The sequence below is a fragment of the Cydia pomonella genome, chromosome 24, assembly GCF_033807575.1.
Source record: "Cydia pomonella isolate Wapato2018A chromosome 24, ilCydPomo1, whole genome shotgun sequence".
Taxonomy (NCBI): domain Eukaryota; kingdom Metazoa; phylum Arthropoda; class Insecta; order Lepidoptera; family Tortricidae; genus Cydia; species Cydia pomonella.
In genome coordinates, this window is record NC_084726.1 from 5,064,105 (window position 1) to 5,088,628 (window position 24,524).

The following is a 24,524-nucleotide window of genomic DNA, read 5'->3' on the forward strand; positions in this document are numbered from 1 at the left end:
ATGACTTATCTGCCTTGAATAAACATGATCCAGTGACGATATTCTGCAAGTGGCATCGTAAGGACCCGACTCTGACTATTTTTTTCAGCCTTCGACCTAGGAGCATATGTTGGGTTATTAAAGTTTTCAAATATTATTTTTTTCTGGCAAATCTGTTTTGAGCGCCCGCAAATGAATTGCCTGCTTTAAATAAGCATGATCTAGTGACGATATTCTGCAAGTGGCATCGTAAGGACCCGACTCTGACTATTTTTTGCAGCCTTCGACCTAGGAGCATATGTTGGGTTATTAAAGTTTTCAAATATTATTTTTTTCTGGCAAATCTGTTTTGAGCGCCCGCAAATGACTTATCTGCCTTGAATCAACATGATCCAGTGACGATATTCTGCAAGTGGCATCGTAAGGACCCGACTCTGACTATTTTTTTCAGCCTTCGACCTAGGAGCATATGTTGGGTTATTGAAGTTTTCAAATATTATTTTTTTCTGGCAAATCTGTTTTGAGTGCCCGCAAATGACTTATCTGCCTTGAATAAACATGATTTTGTGATGATATTTGCAAGTAGCATCGTAAGGACCCGACTCTGACTATTTTTTGCAGCCTTCGACCTAGGAGCATATGTTGGGTTATTAAAGTTTTCAAATTTTATTTTTTTCTGGCAAATCTGTTTTGAGCGCCCGTAAATGACTTATCTGCCTTGAATAAACATGATCCAGTGACGATATTCTGCAAGTGGCATCGTAAGGACCCGACTCTGACTATTTTTTGCAGTCTTCTACCTGGGAACATATGTTGGGTTATTAAAGTTTTCAAATATTATTTTTTCTGGCAAATCTGTTTTGAACGCCCGCAAATGACTTATCTATCTTGAATAAGCATAGTCCAAAGACGATATTCTGCAAGTGGCATCGTAAGGACCCGACTCTGACTATTTTTTTCAGCCTTCGACCTAGGAGCATATGTTGGGTTATTAAAGTTTTCAAATATTATTTTTTTCTGGCAAATCTGTTTTGAGCGCCCGCAAATGACTTATCTGCCTTGAATCAACATGATCCAGTGACGATATTCTGCAAGTGGCATCGTAAGGACCCGACTCTGAATAATTTGCTTCTACCAGAAATCCGCCTGGCAACTGCTTTGCAAACATACCAAGATAAGTGGTAGGACTGGTAGGCCTACAAAGGTTCTTCTGTTAGCCTAGTATTATAGTATAGGCGTAGTATTGTAGTAGATAGTAAGGTAAGAGAAGGTGTAGCTACTTTCGAAGAAGCTCGACTTGAACACCTGGACCAAAAGCGCCTTCAACGGAAGTCGAGACTTAGCCCTCCACGCATACACGAGTAAAACGACCAAGGGCAGTGTTGGCCGAACGTTAATTGCAATTGACCATTAATCATTACAAATTGAACCGTAACGGACGGTTACAGTTTACGGTTCAATTTGTAATGGTTAAGGGTCAATTGCATTAACGTTTCGGCCAACTCTGAACAAGGGCAGCTTTATTGTGCACAGTGCGACCTGACATTTAAGATTAAGTTCGGTTTCGCTAGCCATATACAATATACATGCTCATCAGAGAAAATTGTAGGGGTCGCCGTTGTCGGACACGACATGGAGGACTATATATATATTATAGTAAAATTACTAAAGCTAAATTTACCATTTTTATTATTATACCTCCAGGTGGGATGAATGAGAATGAAGAATATAGTAACCAATCTTCAAAGCCCAAAGCAATTTGGGATAACTAACAAACTTTAATCTACCTACTTATCTTTCATAATCATAGGGGGCTAGAATAATATTCTCCGTATAATATTAGTGACACTTGATTTCAAGATGTTTTGTAGAAAAAAAAAACTATTTACATAAGGACCCCAATGCATCTTGCAATGTTTTGTTCTTTACTTTAGCTTATTTTTCTTAAACCTGTTCGAAATCATTTTTATCAATGACTTTTTACAAGCTTTTATTTACTTTCACCTGACCATTGTCTGTTTGTAATCAAATTTTGCAAGTTTTTGATCCACTTCTCGGTTTTCGATTGAGCTGAAAATGCATAGGTACATAATTATGTAAGTCGGGTGACAATGCATTACACTGAAACTCTATAGCACTAATGTGCGCAAACGATTGGCATCTTGACTAGGCAGCATGGGTGCGTAGCTACCATGCCAATCGATACGACAACGAAACACTATCTGTCTCTCTCTCGTACTAATATGCACAAACGATTGGCATCTTGGCTGGGCAGCATGGGTGCGTAGCCAACATGCCAAACGTTTACGATACGACAAGGAAACACTATCTGTCTCTCTATCGCACTAATATGCGCAATCGATTGGCTTCTTGGCTAGGTATCATGGGTGCGTAGCCAACATGCCAATCGTTTACGATACGACAACGAAACACTACTGTCTCTCTATCGCACTAATATACGCAAACGATTGGTATTTTGGCTAGGCACCAAGCAAGTGTGTGGCCAACATGCCAATCGTTTACGATACGACAACGAAACACTATCTGTCTCTCTATCGCACTAATATACTTTATTTATACCTGCAGTCATTTACTAACTTCTTCATTTTCCATTGGTGTGAAAGAGACAGAACGCAAGGGTTATAGTACACTCTGTAGTCTGTACACTTAGTAGTAGTGTACATTAAAAAAAAACTACTGTGCATATAAAATAAAATAAAGAGTGCCCATATGATATCATATAACACTAAAATTAATGTTGCTTGAAATTATATTGAAAACTATCAAGATTATTCTAGTCTGCATTGAAACGCGCGTCGCGTTGCCGGCGCTCGTGTACCGAGCGCCAACGCCATCTATCGAGCGTTATATCGTGAAATCGGAGAACGCTCCAAGGATTAAGGGCTCTTCAGCATTTCATACAGATTACAATGATCCCTTAGATACACCGTACAATTTAAATGAATATTTCAGGAGTAATCGTAAATCAAAGTTTCATTTAGAGCCATATAATTGTACGAAATGTTAAAGACGCTATCCGCAGTTAGTTCAAATTTTTACCACCTTATGCGCTGGGATCGCTTTACTTACCCCCACCATGCACTTCGCACGGTCCCAATACAAGAATTGCTCGTTTAAAGTTATAAGATATTTCAGGGATCTCGGAAACGGCTCTAACGATTTCGCTGAAATTTGGTATATGGGGGTTTTTGGGGGTAAACAATCGATCTAGATTAGTCTTATGTTTGGGAAAACACGTGTTTTCGATTTTTCATGCGTTTTTCTTTCGACTCAGAATATGGTCGCTAATTTGGTGTTGTAGTCTACTGTCCGTCTGGTCCAGCGGGTTAAGACGCGGGCGGCAAGAAACAACCAGTACTACGGGTTCGAATCCCGCCCGGTGACTAACTTTTGTTTTTTTTTATATGTTCAAGCTTATATATAATTTTTTAATTTTTATAGTTTTAGACAAGTTTAATTTAGTAAAAAATGTAGTTAAGATTATCACCTATACACCACCATATTACAATAAATAGTTGTTATAACCGAGCAAAGCTCGGTCGCCCAGGTACTGTACTTGCTAAGAGCAGATATATTCGGAAATAGTTCTGCTATACCTAGACTAGTTAAGTAGGGGGAATTGCGTATTTTTGACTTAGCAACTAGGGTTGCCAACCTTAGTGCACAGATTTGCGATACATTTGCGATCAAATTACGGGACTTCGGTATAAAATGCGGAACACCTTCACCCAGTGGATAATGTAAATTGGCCGTCAACCAACGTATGGAAAAGGCATGAAAAATCAACTATATAGGCTGGGTAGTGCCAAGCGAGCGAGTGAGCGCACGGTACCGTGTTTTACGAGTATTCAAATTAGAATCACGCGCTCTTTACTTATAACTTTATAAGTATTATAACTGAACGTTCGTTTCAGTGTTTGTAATCTAGTCTAGCCTGAAAACGGCACAATCGGCGTCCCGCGCTGTCTGTTTGCGGGATGCAGACACTAGGGCTCTAGAAACGGGACGTCCCGCATATAATGGGACTGTTGGCAACCCTATACACAAGCCTATTAACACTATAAAGAAAAGCCGCTTTACTTATGTTTAATCAAACGTGGTAAGTATCTACTTAATTTATTGCATCAAGGCTTATTTTGCAAAACTACGATGAAGCAGTAAAAAACAAAGGGCATGCGTACACGCCTCCTTTGAAAAAGCTGTCAATTTAAATTTGAACTTGTTCTTAAAAGAAATCAAAACAGTTACCACCACGGGCGGCAGCTTATTAATAGCGATGCGACACTACGTCGATATAATCTTTAATCATTTGTTTTAAGGTTGATTTCACATTGTCACAAAAGTTATAGCATAGAAAGAGAGAAAGAAAATACATTTATTTAACATCATAATTTGGCTACAAAATTATAAAATAAAATAAACACAAACTAGATACTATACGGGATCTCACAAGCATATTGCCATGGCAAGGCATGGCGCTGATTGATAGAGATGGTAGAGTACAGGAGCCGCCTGCGGGCCTCGCGGCGTGCCTTTGCTATCCTGCCGTGCTTGGCGTCGGCCATAAAGCCTATCAGAGTGCCTACCGCGAATACCGATATTCGCAAATTGCGGGCATCTTTCTCTTTTAATCCAATTAAGGAGTCATTAGAGTAACGGAATAAGGTGCCCGGAATTTGCTAATATCAGTATTCGTGATCATCATAGCCCATCAGAGCCGTAGCTAGAATATAATTCAGTTGATATATATATATATATATATATTATTCCCTGGTCCCCACACAAGAAATCACAGATTATTTTTCCATTTGTTCATTTTGAATCTTATTTCAATTACCATAGGAGTTGTAATTAAATAACCGGCTAAAGTTACCCGGCCCTTTTTTTGCAGGTAGTGGCACGCGCGGTTTTAGTTAACAATTGACAAAGGATAATTGAGGAGAGGAGTATCTCAAACAAACTGATTTTTCACCCTGAGAAGTGCTCTGTGATGTCTTTTAGCCGATCTCGTAGTCCGCTAGTTGGTAATTACATGTTAGGAACGAAATTAATTAACCGCGTTGACACTATTAAAGACCTAGGTGTCATATTTGACCCGCATCTTAACTTTCATGCTCATATGAGAACCCTAGCTACCGAATGCTATCGGAGATTGGGATTTGTCATCCGTAACGTTCGTGATTTTGACAACGCGATTGTTATCAAGATTGTTTATACCTCTCTAGTTAGGAGTAAACTGGAGGCAGCGTCTGTGGTGTGGAACCCCCATGAGGTCACTTACGCTTTGCTTCTGGAGAAAATCCAAAAGACTTTTCTAAGATTTTTATTTAAAAAAGTCTATGGGTATTATCCTTTCCTTTACCCGACAAAATATTTACTTGGAACTCTGGGTTTTAACTCTTTAGAAGTGAGGCGTAATTATGCACTTATGATCGGCGCGTGCAGAATATTACGTGGAGATTCAGACTGCCCTCAGCTGGTCTCACAGTTAGTACGCCTCCTCATCCCTTCTCTGTCCGTCGCAAAGTTCAATTTTAGGCCTCGTAATCGCGACTTACTTGCGGCTCCTAAAGCGCGCACGAAGGCGTACAGGCAATCACCACTGGTTCGTGCTTTGCACTACATCAACGCACTTCTCCAGTCGGCTCCAGACTGCGATCTTTTTGCCAGTAGTTGGAGGCAAATTTGTGAGCAATGCAAAAACCATTGTGAGGCAATGGATGACCGTCCGTCCTCAGTTAGTTATTAAGGTGGTTCGTTTTTCATACTAATGTATTTATCCAATTATGGGCGAATGGAGCATGGTTTTACAATGAAACCACTTCCATTAATATTCAATTTGATATTTGTTTGCGGGAAATTATGTTTTTGTAATAAAAATATTTGAATAATAGCTTAACTGAGAACGATATTTTAGTTAAAATTTGTCAATGTGTGAGTGAACGGTGTCAGCGTCGTACACTAAGCGTATGTTCAGTGTGTGCGTTGAAAGGCTACGTTGCGAGCTGGCCGAAAATGCGACGATGCCGCTCTTCACTCCGCACGGCTCAAGCGCGCAACGAGGCGTTTGTGTCAATTGATAAATTTCTATTCAATTTCATTTTACCAAACGTCACTGTCATTTTGATTGACCGGCACGCGGCACCGGCACTTTGGCAAAGAGCATATAATCACTACCTACGTTCTTGGCAGTTTGGCGGCAGTCTTGTTGTTTCTTGTTTCGCTATTTTGATTCTAATAGTGAACTTTATCGAGAGAATGCCACAAACATCCCGAAAAGATTATAAAAACCATCAATACTCAGGCCCGAGAAAGAGTCGGAAACGCAGCCATGGGCAAATGAAACGATATCACGGAGAAATCAAAAGGTAAGTTCAATGGAGGCTGACTTTTCTATATCTTTTTCACTATCCCACTATATTATAAACCGTGTCTGGGACTTAGAAAATTGCAGTGTGATATTTTTTTCCCAACTTAACACTATTTTTATTACGTTATGTAGGAAATGTTCAATTAAGTATGTTTTGTCATGTGAAATATCTCCCTAAGACCAGTAGTTCTGGAGATAGATGAGGTTGTGATGGTGAGGTTGCTTGTTGTCTCACCTATCTTGCCTCTGTCATTTACATTTTCTCTATAAATTTTCTTCTCTAGAAAAATGTCAAAAGACAAAAGATACTAAATGTAACATTTCCTACATGATAAAGTAATAAAAAGTTGGTATCAGCAGTGGTATCATGGTCGCATTTTTATCACTTGTCATGTCTAAATGTAACATTTCCTACATGATAAAGTAATAAAAAGTTGGTATCAGCAGTGGTATCATGGTCGCATTTTTATCACTTGTCATGTCATGCGTCACTTTCGCACTTAAATACTTGTTAGAACGTGACAGGCATGGTGACAAATGATAAAGAGCCGACCATCTTAGCCCTACAGGTTGGGTTAAAAATATCACACTGAAATTTTATAAGTCCCAAAAATGGCCTCTCTTTAAGAACGTCAAAATTTTCCTATATGGGTGGATGACACTGGAAATTTTCTAATAAATAAAAAACACAATTACTACTTTCAGGTTAGAACTACCTACATAAGATAAAATAATGTAATTTTTATTACAGAATTCATGAGAGACAGTTTTGATAATGGGTATTCTGATTGCAGATCCAGGACCAACTGCGGCCACTGCGGGTGACACAAATGATGAAATGTCACTTCATTTGTTACATTTCCCCAAGTTATGGCATTACAGTTTTGGAAGTAGAGCATGATGAAACTTTTATAGAAAAGATGTTGCCAAAACTGGTAAACTTTTATAAAAATTGTATATTGCCCGAGATGGTACTGCGAAGAACAAGGAAAAATCTAAAATGTATAGATGTTTCTTTGTGGTAGTAAATGTAAATAAAAAAACTGACTATTTTTTACCTTTTTATGACTTTCATAAGTGCATTGTCATATTGAAAAATAAACTATCTTTATTTGAACTGTTCTTTGTCTGTGTCCCATTGTAATTCGCGCGTGATTAGAATGGGATGAAACCTAGTCATGGTGACTGGAAATATCGGAAAAATTCAAAATTATGAAACCTTGTCTAAATAAGGTTTGGTCTCATTCTGATCGTGCACGGATTATATTTTCTATGCTAAACTAGCAAAATAAATTTTAGGACAGATATATGGTGCCATACCATCTTATTCTGTTTTTAGTATTAAATTTATTGTTATAACGGCAACAGAAATACATCATCTGTCTAAATTTCAACTGTAGCTATCACAGTTCATGAGACAGCCTGGTGACAGACGGACAGTCAAGTCTTAGTAATAGGGTCCCGTTTTGACCCTATGGGTATGGAACCCTAAAAAGAAGGATTATGAAATATCGAACTTAGAACCTTAGTCCTAACAAAGGCTAGTGATAGTATTGAATTTAGGGTATTACAAGATGTGTAACTTTTTTATACTGGTAGAAGATTAAAACACCATATTTAGTTTCTATGATTTGTTTTATTTTTATAGAGCACTGCACTCCAACAGGGCTAGGCACTTCCATTATTAAGTATATTTATGCCCATAAAATACTTAAGCTCTCTGTGGGATCCTTGTAATGCTTCATCAGGTCTTGACAGTAAGAATCCCATTTCATCATAAGGCTTCAAAGCAGAGTTTCTGTTATACCTTGGGAACAGGGCTTGGCATTGGTGTTTCTGGGGCAGGCTAACAGGTAATACCCACCAGTTATATATATATAACAATGAAAATATAAGCTCAGACATATATTTTAATTGCTATAAATGTAGTTAGTATTACTTGAAATTATTAAATAAATAGCATGATTTATATAATCAAGTCAGTAATAGAAACACTGGTACTTTCTTGGATGCTTTGGGACTGTTCTTGTTGACACAAATTGATGGATGGCTCACCTGAAATAAGATTTGATTGCAAAAAAAGGAATTTAAGGCCAGGCCACACCGGTTGCGTGTGCGTAGACGTGCACGTGCGCGTGCACGTGCGCGTGCGCGTCCCGTTGCGTTGTAAACTAAGAATTCTCATAAGATATGACACACCGCTTGCGTGACGTACGCGTGCGCGTGAGCTGCACGCATTGCAGCTCCGACGAGACAAACCGGCTGCGTGCTGCGTGCACGCATGCACGCAGCGGAGCGGCAACGTCGCTTCGTTGCGTGCAGTGATGACGTTGTATTTACCGGCGTTCCCTATGAGAGGGCGAACCGAGCAGGTTCGGACACGCACAGCTCGGTGCTGCGCGTGTACACGCGCAGCTCCTTTGTATTTATTTACAAGTCGGCCGGTGCGTGTGGTAGATTTTATAATGGATTAAGAAAGAATGGTCGCATTAAGAATGTTTGCAGTGCAAAACCTTTGTCGCCGATCAAAATATCTTTTTCCATTGATTTTGTGAACTCACACCCTTTTAGATTTCGCAGGAGTATTTTGTGATAAAAAGTAAGAGGAGTGCTTCCTCTTCATCCGACTAACTACTAACGAACATTGTTAGTTGTCTAGAGGCTAGGGCATCATAGTACGCAAATGGCGCCGGATCTGCACGCAGAGCTGCAGCGTGCGCATGCGTGACGTGTACAGCACCCTGCGTGGCGTGCGCTGCGTGACGTGCGCGTTACCCGGTGTGACAGGGGTGCTGTGCACGTCTACGCTTACGTCGACGCACACGTGCTGCGCACGCAAGCGGTGTGGGTCGGCCTTTAAATTTAACATATTGAAAAATAAAAAATATACTTACTCACGAAATAAAACGTCATCTTCTGTATCCGTATTTTGAATTTGAGCTAATTTCGCATTGATCCAATCTTCGTCATTCCAATGTCGTCGAGCATAAAGCTATCATCGGATTGCTCGCTTTAGACGCTCTCTGAGATTACGAACATATTGAGAGATGTATCCACCTGACTGCTCTTAAAGAAGTCGAGAGTTTCGTTGATCTGCAAGTGTAATAACTACATGAAGTATATTGCTCACACAGTGAAAAATACCATCCATATGCGGTCAGGAGTACAATATTTCCCACAACTTTCGAAGTGCCAAAAATCACTAAAATACTGCCGTAATCATAAAAACATCATTATGTGTATTTAATACAAATAAAATTTTGTCAATAGCATCACTATTAAATAAAACTTACCGTCCTGTACGACGTGGTGAATTTTTTAAACATATTTCGCACGTATACAACATATTTTGTTGAAACTTGATTCCCGCATTTCATGGGCTTTCTGACTTTGACATCTGTCAATCATGACAAGTTTGCGTTCCGTTTCATTACTGCCGCTGACTGAATAATGTAAGTTCTTGTGACAGCGCCGTTATCAAATCTGATCGGTAGTAATGGTAAAGGCGAGGAACGGGTAGAGCATGATTAGAAAGATACATCAAACAGTGCCAACGGACCTATTTTCAGTAAATGACCTCAAAATAGCATCATTGGGCCGTCTCAACATGCAACAAAAATAACGAATCAAAAACATACAAAAACTCTGAGCATTTTAACTTTTTAAGCCAGTCAAGACCTATGTTGGTGCTCTAAATACCGCACAGCAAAGTAGCAAACTGTTCAACTGATTTGGGTAACTAACAGCAAAGAGAATTTGAAATAGAGGTGTATTGTCAAAGAACACTTTGTAGCCACGTAAATTTACTGCCTTATCTTTCGACACGTGATTAAAACTTTTAAAACGCCATTTGACTTTGAACCTAATTCACTAATATGTGTTCAATTTATTAAATGTCAAAAATCGGCGCCATCTTACCGGGCACAGCCTAAAGGTTATGGCGCCATCGCTTGAAACCCTATACCTTTGCTTTCGCCTTTGATCTATTAGATGGCGCCACTTTCTCATCGCCGACTGTTAGTAATCTATATACACCAAAATTATCTACAATAATGCCACGTGCCGTACCGTAACTTTCTGCCGCGAGAGCCATCTTGAAACATTGCAGCTCCGGCAGGAGCTGGGGAAAAATGCTATAAAAACTGTTTCTCTATTTTAGCTATGATATTCATTTTAAAGCAATAAAACAAACATTTACGTTTAAACTTCTGTTCCTAAAATAATATCAATATTCCGATTAACAACTAATCTATAGAAACGAAAAAGTTGATAATTTAATCAAAGTGCAAAATTTGCTCCGAAAAATCCTGAACATGGTCCCCCCACACATCGCACCCGTTTTCGCCTGCGCAACTGTCCGTCTCCTTGAACTGTAACGGCTGAAAAAAAAGTTCAAACATAACGACTGATACGAACGCGCTTAGCATGATCAATCAACAAGATGAAATTTAAATGCAAAAAATAATACAAAAAGTTACAATTCCGGGGATAGATCCAGGGACCTCTCTCTTCCTGGTACAAATCTTAGTCAATCAAAAATAGGAAATTAAAGTGCAAAAAAAGGAAAAATCATTGTTTGGGGTTGGAACCCAGAACCTCTTCAATACAAAGCGAGCGTATTCCATCTGAGCCACGAGTGGTTATATGTGAAATGGTGAAATTAGGCTACTTATTCTCGAGTATAACTTAAATAACTAAATACCCCCTAAACCACCGTTCTAAAATGTCTGAATTTTTCGCAAATCACTCTGTAAACATGTCTCACAAGGAAGAAACTCTTATGATATCGATATGGCTATTTGTTTAGGCGCGACTTACCATGAATCCGCCATTTTGAAAATTTTCCAAAAACTGGATCGACAAAAAAAATCTTTTTAATCATAGAATATGGTCACAGATTTTTACGCGAATCGGTTGTGAATTTCATTTGCGGGCGCTCAAAACAGATTTGCCAGAAAAAAATAATATTTGAAAACTTTAATAACCCAACATATGCTCCTAGGTCGAAGGCTGCAAAAAATAGTCAGAGTCGGGTCCTTACGATGCTACTTGCAAAATATCATCACGAAATCATGTTTATTCTAGGCAGATAAGTCATTTGCGGGCACTCAAAACAGATTTGCCAGAAAAAAATAATATTTGAAAACTTTAATAACCCAACATATGCTCCTAGGTCGAAGGCTGAAAAAAATAGTCAGAGTCGGGTCCTTACGATGCCACTTGCAGAATATCGTCACTGGATCATGTTGATTCAAGGCAGATAAGTCATTTGCGGGCGCTCAAAACAGATTTGCCAGAAAAAAATAATATTTGAAAACTTAATTAACCCAACATATGCTCCTAGGTCGAAGGCTGAAAAAAATAGTCAGAGTCGGGTCCTTACGAAGCCACTTGCAGAATATCGTCTTTGGACTATGCTTATTCAAGATAGATAAGTCATTTGCGGGCGTTCAAAACAGATTTGCCAGAAAAAATAATATTTGAAAACTTTAATAACCCAACATATGTTCCCAGGTAGAAGACTGCAAAAAATAGTCAGAGTCGGGTCCTTACGATGCTGTCGCCAACGTATTGCGAACCCGCTAATATTTGCCAACGTCATGGAGTAGATGGCGCTAGTAGTCACGTTTAACTTAAGTAACCGCTTCGAGGTTATTGGGATTTTTTGGGGGAAGGTGAGAGGGTAGATGAGAACGACAGTAGGAAAAAGGAGGTTGTGTGCGAACAGTTCGACGCGGCAGTGATATTTGCTTTTAGATCAAGTCAAGAACGTTCTTATGGTGTTATTAGAATAATGATGTGTCTCTAGTATATTGTGACCAACGTTATCAGTACTCAGAGTGAACAGTGATCCAGTGAGGCTAATATGAACTTAAGGTAAACTTTGTGTGAGGAAAGGGGTCGCTATAAGGGGAGGTTTGGAGGCGACTATTAAGCTCAAGAAACCAGGTGGATAATCATGTGATACTCATGTTATATGTAGGTAATAAAGTCGGACACCAGCACAACTCATATCGTCATCTCACTAACATCCAGGCCTCGTATAGGTATGTAGTACATTTACATATCGCTTTCCAGTATCCGTAAAACCATTAGCTCATTCGATAGGTTAATAAGTATGGTGAGCTTGACGACATGGTGGAGCATGCTGGGAATTTTTATTCACATGCACTGTTATCATCATCAAAAGTAACATATATTTATCTCTAACATATGAAAAGTCAATTTATTTACGCGCGTACAACTAAAGAGCTACAATATTTGGTTTATTTAATTCAATTTAATGTTTTATTTCAACCATGAAGCCCATATTTATATTATTTCTACCAAAAAGGTACTCAGCAGGCGAATGTTAGTGGTTCACCTGAGCACATAGGCAATTGAGTGAGTACCTACATACATTTTAACTGAACATTCTTGCTCTTTGATATACAAGAGATTGCAAGTGTCAGTAGGTATCATAATATAGTTTATAAAAAGCAGATATATAAATACATACTTTCACGATTATTAATATTTTGCGACAAAGGGTAGTCTGAATTAAAAAGCTCTCTTTAATCTTTGAAAACAGTGTGTTTATTAGCCCTATAGCAGCTATAAGCAGTGGAATGGAATGGAATTTCATGTTATGGTTTTGAATGATATAAATATTTAAATTTTTATGTTTTAGAACCAGTATTTGACAATAATTGATGTGATAAAAATGTTTATGTTTTACCAGAGCAGCAAAGTTTGTTTTCAACTCACGTGCCTTGAAACACTCGCAACGCTCAAGATTTTACTTTTACGCTCATGATTATATGTGACGTTACTAAACAGATTCAACATTTCTATGTTAAAAGAATGAGAGAGTGGCAAAGATTGTCACATCAGAAAATATAGTTATCTCTACTGAATAATAAAAGGTAATCAGTAATCATTTATGAATCAGGTAAGTCTCAGTAAACATTCGTAATTCGTGTTTACTATAAATCCTATAAAACAAGTATTTATCATCAGTTTTTAAACACTGACTTAGTAACATTTTACCTTCAACAAGAGCCTTAGAACTCTTAAGTCTCACATTTCATTATATTGAAACCAAGTACCTAACTACATATTTCATTAAACATGTCGAAAATAATGAAGGGTGAAAGGACATTCAACTCAAATTTTAACGCCCAAAGCGGTAGAAGTTTTTCAATTGTCGGTGAAGTGTCAGCAATTATCCAATTGTTCTCTTAAATGTCTAATGAATGGTGCCATTACCATACCTGCTCATACCTAACAGGTCAAACTGCTCAAACCTAAGTTTAAGTTAAACAAGAGGTTTAACTATAATCTATATTTAGGTACCTATACGTTATGTTAATTTTGATATTTATATTTGATTATGTAGGGGACAAGGTACTTTACCTACGTGTTTAGATTTAGTTGCCTGACCAATCTTTGATATAAATTAAATAAAATCATGCACTAATAAACATTTACGACATTTTGAATTAAAATTTGCTGGTCAATTTGTGTTGTGACCCAGGATACATCCTTTCAAACAGCGACTTTATCACAGATTCAAATCATGCTGTTGATCAACAATTCATTAACAAAATAATTAACATTTTAATATTAAAATAATAAGAATCAAAATCTCTCATTCATTGTTCTGTTTGGCGGAATAGTTGTTATAGTTAATATTATCAAATTTAAAGTTTATTTATCATGCGGATAGTGATATAATGCCTTGCCGACTGTTGTTGCTTACAAACCAGTTTAGGTCTGACCCCCGATTTGGTATATTTTCTGTAACTTCGGGATCTAGTTATATTGGTGTTTATAACATTTTGTGAAAAGGACCATAATCTCTTATGAATGATGCTTTTGTATAACACGCATTGCTTGCAGAATATCCGCTTTATCACAAATTATCAGCTCAGCCCTGATTTGACTCGTCGTGTGCGCAAGTGTGCGTGGTGGATGGAAACAATTTATACTGCGTGTCTTTTTAGAAAACGAATGTATCATGTTTAACGTATTAGGTAGGAACCAGATTTAACATTCGTTCGATATACTTATATGATCCATAAATATTCTCTTAGAATGAAACAAAATTTATTTTATCAAGATTAATAAAATAATACAGTACAAATATTCTTTGTTGCTCACCAATATAAAAACGAAAATAACATACAGATTAAGCACATAACTCAAACTATGGTGCACAACAAGCGGTCTTATCGCTGAAGAGCGACATCTTCCAAACAACCAAACTAGGCTATTATAATCGTATGTTTTGCGCATCCATATCTTCACTAAGCTAAAATCAGAAGCATTCGCATTGCGTGTAATTCAAAATTCGAAATCAACCCTTTCACTTCGTTTGAAGGACTAGAACCACTCATAACATAAGAGATGTTAAGGAATGTCTTGCCTCATTGTTGCTTGTTGTTACAGTTGTAAGGTATTGGTACGGGTTGGTTTCTTAGAAGTTATAGGTATCATTTAGATGTAGTAACCTGTAACGTGCCTTAATGAAAATGCAGGAGGCACTTGAAATCAGATTACAATTTGATGTCATAATATGTACATGGCTACCCAAACTCAAAGGACCAGGACCATCATTGAGACCCAATCAGAATCGCGCAGCCACTCCAATGGCACCAGCAAACTGCCAATATGGGGCTCTCGCTAGATTTAACAGTTGGCATGCATGATATTGCTGTCCTAAAAAATAAACGGTTAAAAGGATTGTAAACGAATAAAGAACTGCCGAATATAAATATTATGTTTAAATAATATTCACTTACTTTTTCTGTTCATGTAACTCAGCACAGTATCTTGATTCAATCCCAATTAACATTCCAATCTAGAGATTGTCATCAGAGAATCAATAAATATCAACTTGTATAACAGTAAATTGCAAACGCAAAACTGTTTACTATAAGCCACCAGGCTATTATAATATATATGTTTGCACCTAAGCCATACCCTATAGGTATAAGGACTTCCTATTATTATTCAACCATTGATTCATAGTGTGGACAGTCACAGATTAGCGATTTGATATAAACTAATTAGATAAATATTAACTTAACTTCTGAATTGTGTATGTATCTATGTCATGTACATGCGATGACCCAAACCTAGGGTTAAAAATATTAAAATATATTATTATTGAGAAGACTTCAAATGAATTGCATACTAATTGAATGGGCTAGTGGTTTCTTTATTATGTATTTTATTCCAACAAAAACAGGTAAGGGAGTGGTAGATAATTTAAAGAATAGTCACTAGCCATGCAAAACTATTTTAATTTTGTTAAATGAAAGTGGAATCGAGCAGTAGATGTTAATTGATGTCGCCAACTCAATCGAGTCTACTCGTCGTAGATGTACATATTAAGTACCTTCAACCTTCATACTCATAGTAATAATTACAAAGGTGGTAGAAGACCATGGTGGATACATTTCTGAATAAGATCAGAATTTCTCAAGTATTGTGTTATTTTAATAAATGTAATGACAGAAGTAATTCAGATATAATATCATCTATTTTGTATAATATCATCTTTAGAAACAATAAAAAGGACTTTATTATTAATTATTTTAGTATGCAAAAGCTCAGACCATTAAACCTTTAAAAGGAAGAGATTAATCATAAGCCAAATAATTATTGATAATAATTGATCGGGACACCTCAGCTTGTTAGCTTGTTTATCAGATTTAATCGGATTGAAATGCAGACTGGAGCTACACTATGATCCCAAGAATCATAATCACAATTAGAATCAGATGTCATATAAGGAAGTTCGATATCTTTCTTGATTCATTTTAATATTGCCGTGAAATATCGTAGTGTTAAGGCTGCACTCGACGCCAATGACCTCGCGCGTGTGGGCGGAGCTTTATACCCCTCACCGCACCACCCACTGCAAAAGATCGAGCGCGCAGAGCTATGCGTTCGAAATAGAATATCGCTTGCTCGCGCGTGCAATGCAGCACAGGTCCGTCTAGCAATACGACTTGCCTCGCACTGCCTCCGCAGAGGGGGGTAATGGTAGGAATCTAGGCGGAATTTAGGCTTATTGTTTTTAGAAATTGAGGCATAGTTTTATGAAATTGCAAAAAGCAAGAAAACCAAATCATTTTATAGTGTCTTGTGAGAATGATTGTAAAGTTCCATATTTTTGCAGAAGTAATACCGATCTAACTGAAAGAAATATAGTTGTGTAAATTAAAATAGATTTCCAGAAAAATATATCGTTGGTCATATCTTGTAGATTGTTATATGTTTTTTGCTGCTCAGAAAGTATCAATGTTTAATATAAAATATGGTTCTGAATAACTTAGTTTTACGGTATTTTGCGGGAAGAGGAGCCTTAATTGTTTTATGTACGACTCCTACAGTAGCAATAGTCACAAGACAGATTTATCAAAGTCTTATTCGTTGCCGTATCGTCATAAGTCACTGTGGACACCTGTCCTGTGTGGTTCTTCACCAGTGCACTCGAAGCCGCTCTTTCTTGGGCGGTGTATGCTAGCCTGTAATGTGGATTTATCTTTAATGTTATTCTGTTCGCCCAACGACGTGTGACCATACGTCCATCCCTACGCTTCCTTGGCTCTTCCTTTCTTGGTTCGGCCTCGATAGCCGAAGAAACTAAGAACGCTATGGGTACTAACAGTGGATAACCTCGGTGATGTCGAGTTTGTCAAGAGTTGAAGCAGTTGCACCGTAGTAACGTTCAAGCTTTCTTCGCCAGCATCATATCTCAAATGCATCTGTCCTATGATGGGTTTCAGTTTCAATGGTCTAGGTTTCGGACATGTAAAGAATATGATCGAGAAACCAAGGCGCCCGCATTAGTCTGATCCTTGTTTTATGTTATTCCATATGCATATCCTGGCGAGTCGTTTCACCGCAGCTTTGGCCACATGAGCTCTTCTGATCACCTTTTAGTCGCAGATGCCATCATCACTTATTTAAAATACCAAGTAAACCAACAACTTGCCTCAAGATCGTGCAATTCATTGATTCTCTTAATTTTACAAGGAAGATCGACATGCATCATCTTCGTCTCATTTCTATTGATCATAAGGTATGGATCTGCATCCTGAAAATGGACTCATTACTGGCATACCCAATCTTTTGTAGCAGAACCGAAATTCATTTTCCACGGACACTTAACCTAATATAGTCATGTCATCTGCAAAACTGAGTTTATTGATTAGTTGGCCACCAACTTGGACATCACCCTCACAACCTTCCTATACTCATTGTCTATTCACAGATCTCAGTGAACAGTTGCACTCCTCGTTCAACTATAAAAGGATTACGTGTTACGGTATCCCCATTTCTCATAACTCTGAACATTTAACTCCAGTTAAAGAAATCAAAAGCCTTTGCGAATGCGAAGTCAATAAAGCGCAAAGCCTTAAAGAGTATACGCCGCACCCACTGTATTCTTTATTAATTGGCACACGTTGAGAATTTGCTACTGAGTACCCATCTATATGTCTCGCATGGTTGTTAAAGTTGTGAAGTGATTATTCGTGAATAAAAGAAACAGATTGGGTCAATTTGATGGACACAGCAGTTAAAACACTGTGGTGCGGAAGGCTGGCGATATTTTGCTTAATTTAAGATCTGATCGGAATGAGGAAGATGGATCGGTACCTCGGATGTACAGTATATGTATTGCTGTTTCTACCATCCTTAGCAGGACTGATGCATGTGCACGGGGATGTAATCAAAGAGTAAACATATCGAAAGCTGCCACGAAAAGCGGACTTACTGTGTTGCGTGCCGTTAAGCCTGAGGACACCACGTATATGACCCTTCGAAATCTTAAGTTTTTCAAATAGATAAGACGGCTGTTAATCGCGAATGACTCCAAAAAGCAATGATGCAAAGTGTAAGGTAGGTCTGGCAGACATATTTAATAGGTTATAACGGTTTAAAAATGGTGTGATGTGAGAACGGCAAGAAACAGAAAAGAAAAGCATTTTGAATGCGTTGAATTAATACCGAGGTACTCGCCAGCATCCACCCCCCAAAGGCGGTATCAGTGTAGCTCAATTTAGACAGAATAAAGTGTGGCAAAAATGTTTATGCGTAAATCGACGTGAATAAAATCACGGACGCGATATAATACTTTTAAAACTGTTGCTGACAACTTGACTGTCCCAACATATTTAAACTAGATTATTTCACACCAGGCGCGATATAAACGCACCAGAGAATGATAAGAAGAATAAAAACCACTTTGCAAACAAAAAAAACAGAGTTCATTTTGACTCAATATCTGCTTGATAAATCGAAATGAACGGTAAGAAAAGGTGCCTTGAATATCACATCACTTGTTTTGGATTTGACGGTTCGAAGTGGGAGCCTGATTTGACAAGTCTGTTGAATGTCCAATTAGCATAAAAAAAGGAGTGTGGTCGAGTTGTAAATAGATTCTATTTTACATTCTGATTTGTGATTATATAAAAATAGCGTGATTCTCCCTTGGCTGGGGAGGGCTGCCGGACATGAAGTGGGTGCACCCAGAGATGGACATGTCAACAGTGGCCTTAATGGATAAGCGAATAGATTTAAAGCGAATACTTAACATAGTAGATTACTGCGAGTAATATTCAGTAAAGAGAAGTAGTGGGAATTTAGGTTACATACACCCGTTCGGATAAGATGGCCGCATTTGTCTGTGTGGTAACTATCATTGCATATAAAAAACGTATGTTCTTTTCGTTCTCGCGGTCGTCGCAGTGTTCAAAACAGTTACAGTTGTTTACGTCTGCTGTAGTAATAGTTGTGACACTTGAAGTGGTGAAATAGGTTATTATGTTAATAACGATGTCAAAAGAGCAAAGTGACAAAGTGACAGAGCGAATCACAGATGGTAGTTACAGATGGGATAAACCTATCGCGAACGGAGCTCTCACTGTTTAATAATACCGATATTTGATATCAGATCGCATTGCCACTCTCTGACACATGGGCCGCATGACGCGGTCTCTTCTCGTGACCTAAATTGCAACTAGAGACTGCTCGGAGCAATCGAGAACCGTACGCGCTGGAGTGTAAGAAATAACATTGGTCATGGGTTGACGGAGAGACCAGTAATGGACCAAATATGACAGGTCGCAGCCGTGATCCCACTCAGCTTAGCTCAGACATCGATGGACGCTCACACCAGTTTCAGAATCCTGCTTTCAATCAGTTTAGCACGGAAATTGATCAGTATTCAGATCAGTCTTAGGATCCTGTTATTATTTGGCTCAGCACAAACATTGATGAATGCTCAGACCAGACTCAGAATCCTGTTCTTTATCAGCTCAAGACAGATCACTCACAATCACAACTCAACTCAGACCAGATGCACGATTGGATCGATCTCAGAAACGCAGTGTCTCAGCACATTTCTGTAACGTCATCAGAAATTGCACAAAGTCTCAGGCCGTGTCGATTCACGACGCAAAGGGTGAACCATGCGGTTCGAGAAAACACATTGTTATTCACAAGTGTTCTTATTATCTAGTTGTTGATTTATTTATATGTTTGCCTATAGACATCTAATTTCAATTAAGAGTAGCATTTTCTTTCTGGGCGGGAGTGTCGCCAACGTATTGCGAACCCGCTAATATTTGCCAACGTCATGGAGTAGATGGCGCTAGTAGTCACGTTTAACTTAAGTAACCGCTTCGAGGTTATTGGGATTTTTTGGGGGAAGGTGAGAGGGTAGATGAGAACGACAGTAGGAAAAAGGAGGTTGTGTGCGAACAGTTCGACGCGGCAGTGATATTTGCTTTTAGATCAAGTCAAGAACGTTCTTATGGTGTTATTAGAATAATGATGTGTCTCTAGTATATTGTGACCAACGTTATCAGTACTCAGAGTGAACAGTGATCCAGTGAGGCTAATATGAACTTAAGGTAAACTTTGTGTGAGGAAAGGGGTCGCTATAAGGGGAGGTTTGGAGGCGACTATTAAGCTCAAGAAACCAGGTGGATAATCATGTGATACTCATGTTATATGTAGGTAATAAAGTCGGACACCAGCACAACTCATATCGTCATCTCACTAACATCCAGGCCTCGTATAGGTATGTAGTACATTTACATATCGCTTTCCAGTATCCGTAAAACCATTAGCTCATTCGATAGGTTAATAAGTATGGTGAGCTTGACGACAGATGCCACTTGCAGAATATCGTCACTGGATCATGTTTATTCAAGGCAGATAAGTCATTTACGGGCGCTCAAAACAGATTTGCCAGAAAAAAATAAAATTTGAAAACTTTAATAACCCAACATATGCTCCTAGGTCGAAGGCTGCAAAAAATAGTCAGAGTCGGGTCCTTACGATGCTACTTGCAAAATATCATCACGAAATCATGTTTATTCAAGGCAGATAAGTCATTTGCGGGGACTCAAAACAGATTTGCCAGAAAAAAATAATATATGAAAACTTTAATAACCCAACATATGCTCCTAGGTCGAAGGCTGAAAAAAATAGTCAGAGTCGGGTCCTTACGATGCCACTTGCAGAATATCGTCACTGGATCATGTTGATTCAAGGCAGATAAGTCATTTGCGGGCGCTCAAAACAGATTTGCCAGAAAAAAATAATATTTGAAAACTTTAATAACCCAACATATGCTCCTAGGTCGAAGGCTGCAAAAAATAGTCAGAGTCGGGTCCTTACGATGCCACTTGCAGAATATCGTCACTAGATCATGCTTATTTAAAGCAGGCAATTCATTTGCGGGCGCTCAAAACAGATTTGCCAGAAAAAAATAATATTTGAAAACTTTAATAACCCAACATATGCTCCTAGGTCGAAGGCTGAAAAAAATAGTCAGAGTCGGGTCCTTACGATGCCACTTGCAGAATATCGTCACTGGATCATGTTTAATTAAGGCAGATAAGTCATTTGCGGGCGCTCAAAACAGATTTGCCAGAAAAAAATAATATTTGAAAACTTTAATAACCCAACATATGCTCCTAGGTCGAAGGCTGAAAAAAATAGTCAGAGTCGGGTCCTTACGATGCCACTTGCAGAATATCGTCCTTGGACCATGCTTATTCAAGATAGATAAGTCATTTGCGGGCGTTCAAAACAGATTTGCCAGAAAAAAATAATATTTGAAAACTTTAATTACCCAACATATGCTCCCAGGTCGAAGGCTGAAAAAAATAGTCAGAGTCGGGTCCTTACGATGCCACTTGCAGAATATCGTCACTGGATCATGTTTATTCGAGGCAGACAAGTCATTTGTGGGCGCTCAAACCAGATTTGCCAGAAAAAAAAAATATTTGAAAACTTTAATTACCCAACATATGCTCCCAGGTCGAAGGCTGAAAAAAATAGTCAGAGTCGGGTCCTTACGATGCCACTTGCAGAATATCGTCATGGAATCATGCTTATTCAAGGCAGATAAGTCATTTGCGGGCGCTCAAAACAGATTTGCCAGAAAAAAATAATATTTGAAAACTTTAATAACCCAACATATGCTCCCAGGTCGAAGGCTGAAAAAAATAGTCAGAGTCGGGTCCTTACGATGTCACTTGCAGAATATCGTCACTGGATCATGTTTATTCAAGGCAGATAAGTCATTTGCGGGCGCTCAAAACAGATTTCCCAGAAAAAAATAATATTTGAAAACTTTAATAACCCAATATATGCTCCCAGGTCGAAGGCTGAAAAAAATAGTCAGAGTCGGGTCCTTACGATGCCACTTGCAGAATATCGTCACTAGATCATGCTTATTCAAGGCAGATAAGTCATTTGCGGGCGCTCAAAACAGATTTGCCAAAAAAAAAATAATAGTTGAAAACTTTAATTACCCAACATATGCTCCCAGGTCGAAGGCTGAAAAAAATAGTCAGAGTCGGGTCCTTACGATGCCACTTGCAGAATATCGTCACTGGATCATGTTTATTCAAGGCAGATAAGTCATTTGCGGGCGCTCAAAACAGATTTGCCAGAAAAAAATAATATTTGAAAACTTTAATAACCCAACATATGCTCCTAGGTCGAAGGCTGAAAAAAATAGTCAGAGTCGGGTCCTTACGATGCCACCTGCAGAATATCATCATGGAATCATGCTTATTCAAGGCAGATAAGTCATTTGCGGGCGCTCAAACCAGATTGGCCAGAAAAAAATAATATTTGAAAACTTTAATAACCCAACATATGCTCCTAGGTCGAAGGCTGCAAAAAATAGTCAGAGTCGGGTCCTTACGATGCTACTTGCAAAATATCATCACGAAATCATGTTTATTCAAGGCAGATAAGTCATTTGCGGGCACTCAAAACAGATTTGCCAGAAAAAAATAATATTTGAAAACTTTAATAACCCAACATATGCTCCTAGGTCGAAGGCTGAAAAAAATAGACAGAGTCGGGTCCTTACGAAGCCACTTGCAGAATATCGTCACTGGATCATGTTTAATTAAGGCAGATAAGTCATTTGCGGGCGCTCAAAACAGATTTGCCAGAAAAAATAATATTTGAAAACTTTAATAACCCAACATATGTTCCCAGGTCGAAGGCTGATAAAAATAGTCAGAGTCGGGTCCTTAAGATGCCACTCACAGAATATTGTAAATAGATCATGCTTATTCAAGGTAGATAAGTTATTTGCGGGCGCTCAAACCAGATTTGCCAGAAAAAAATAATATTTGAAAACTTTAATAACCCAACATATGCTCCTAGGTCGAAGGCTGAAAAAAATAGTCAGAGTCGGGTCCTTACGATGCCACTGGCAGAATATCGTCACTGGATCATGTTTATTCAAGGCAGATAAGTCATTTGCGGGCGCTCAAAACAGATTTGCCAGAAAAAAATAATATTTGAAAACTTTAATAACCCAACATATGCTCCTAGGTCGAAGGCCGAAAAAAATAGTCAGAGTCGGGTCCTTACGATGCCACTTGCAGAATATCGTCACTGGATCATGTTTATTCAAGGCAGATAAGTCATTTGCGGGCGCTCAAAACAGATTTGCCAGAAAAAAATAATATTTGAAAACTTTAATAACCCAACATATGCTCCTAGGTCGAAGGCTGCAAAAAATAGTCAGAGTCGGGTCCTTACGATGCCACTTGCAGAATATCGTCCTTGGACCATGCTTATTCAAGATAGATAAGTCATTTGCGGGCGCTCAAAACAGATTTGCCAGAAAAAAATAATATTTGAAAACTTTAATAACCCAACATATGCTCCTAGGTCGAAGGCTGAAAAAAATAGTCAGAGTCGGGTCCTTACGATGCCACTTGCAGAATATCGTCACTGGATCATGTTTATTCAAGGCAGATAAGTCATTTGCGGGCGCTCAAAACAGATTTGCCAGAAAAAAATAATATTTGAAAACTTTAATTACCCAACATATGCTCCCAGGTCGAAGGCTGAAAAAAATAGTCAGAGTCGGGTCCTTACGATGCCACTTGCAGAATATCGTCATGGGATCATGCTTATTCAAGGCAGATAAGTCATTTGCGGGCGCTCAAAACAGATTTGCCAGAAAAAAATAATATTTGAAAACTTTAATTACCCAACATATGCTCCTAGGTCGAAGGCTGCAAAAAATAGTCAGAGTCGGATCCTTACGATGCTACTTGCAGAATATCATCACGAAATCATGTTTATTCTAGGCAGATAAGTCATTTGCGGGCACTCAAAACAGATTTGCCAGAAAAAAATAATATTTGAAAACTTTAATAACCCAACATATGCTCCTAGGTCGAAGGCTGAAAAAAATAGTCAGAGTCGGGTCCTTACGATGCCACTTGCAGAATATCGTCACTGGATCATGTTGATTCAAGGCAGATAAGTCATTTGCGGGCGCTCAAAACAGATTTGCCAGAAAAAAATAATATTTGAAAACTTTAATAACCCAACATATGCTCCTAGGTCGAAGGCTGAAAAAAATAGTCAGAGTCGGGTCCTTACGATGCCACTTGCAGAATATCGTCCTTGGACCATGCTTATTCAAGATAGATAAGTCATTTGCGGGCGCTCAAAACAGATTTCCCAGAAAAAAATAATATTTGAAAACTTTAATAACCCAACATATGCTCCCAGGTCGAAGGCTGAAAAAAATAGTCAGAGTCGGGTCCTTACGATGCCACTTGCAGAATATAGTCACTAGATCATGCTTATTTAAAGCAGGCAA

At 38.4% G+C, this 24,524-nt stretch overlaps 1 protein-coding gene and 2 long non-coding RNA genes across 6 annotated transcripts in view; 2 read left to right on the forward strand and 1 right to left on the reverse strand.

The window, feature by feature from the left end:
* Positions 1 to 24,524, forward strand: part of LOC133530999 (heterogeneous nuclear ribonucleoprotein L) — a 695,759-nt gene that overhangs the window by 244,537 nt on the left and 426,698 nt on the right. The gene's annotated exons all lie outside the window — the stretch shown is intronic.
* LOC133530967 (uncharacterized) lies at positions 2,680 to 7,995 on the forward strand. The gene is made up of 2 exons (XR_009801419.1): positions 2,680 to 6,368; positions 7,165 to 7,995. It is a non-coding gene; the product is annotated as an uncharacterized LOC133530967 (long non-coding RNA).
* On the reverse strand, positions 8,268 to 9,795 carry LOC133530968 (uncharacterized). Of its 2 annotated transcripts, XR_009801421.1 has the most exons (3): positions 9,664 to 9,795; positions 9,265 to 9,463; positions 8,268 to 8,425 (listed from the first exon to the last, which is right to left on the reverse strand). It is a non-coding gene; the product is annotated as an uncharacterized LOC133530968 (long non-coding RNA). The 2 variants fall into 2 exon arrangements; XR_009801420.1 differs by lacking the exon at positions 9,664 to 9,795 and having other exon boundaries at positions 9,265 to 9,657.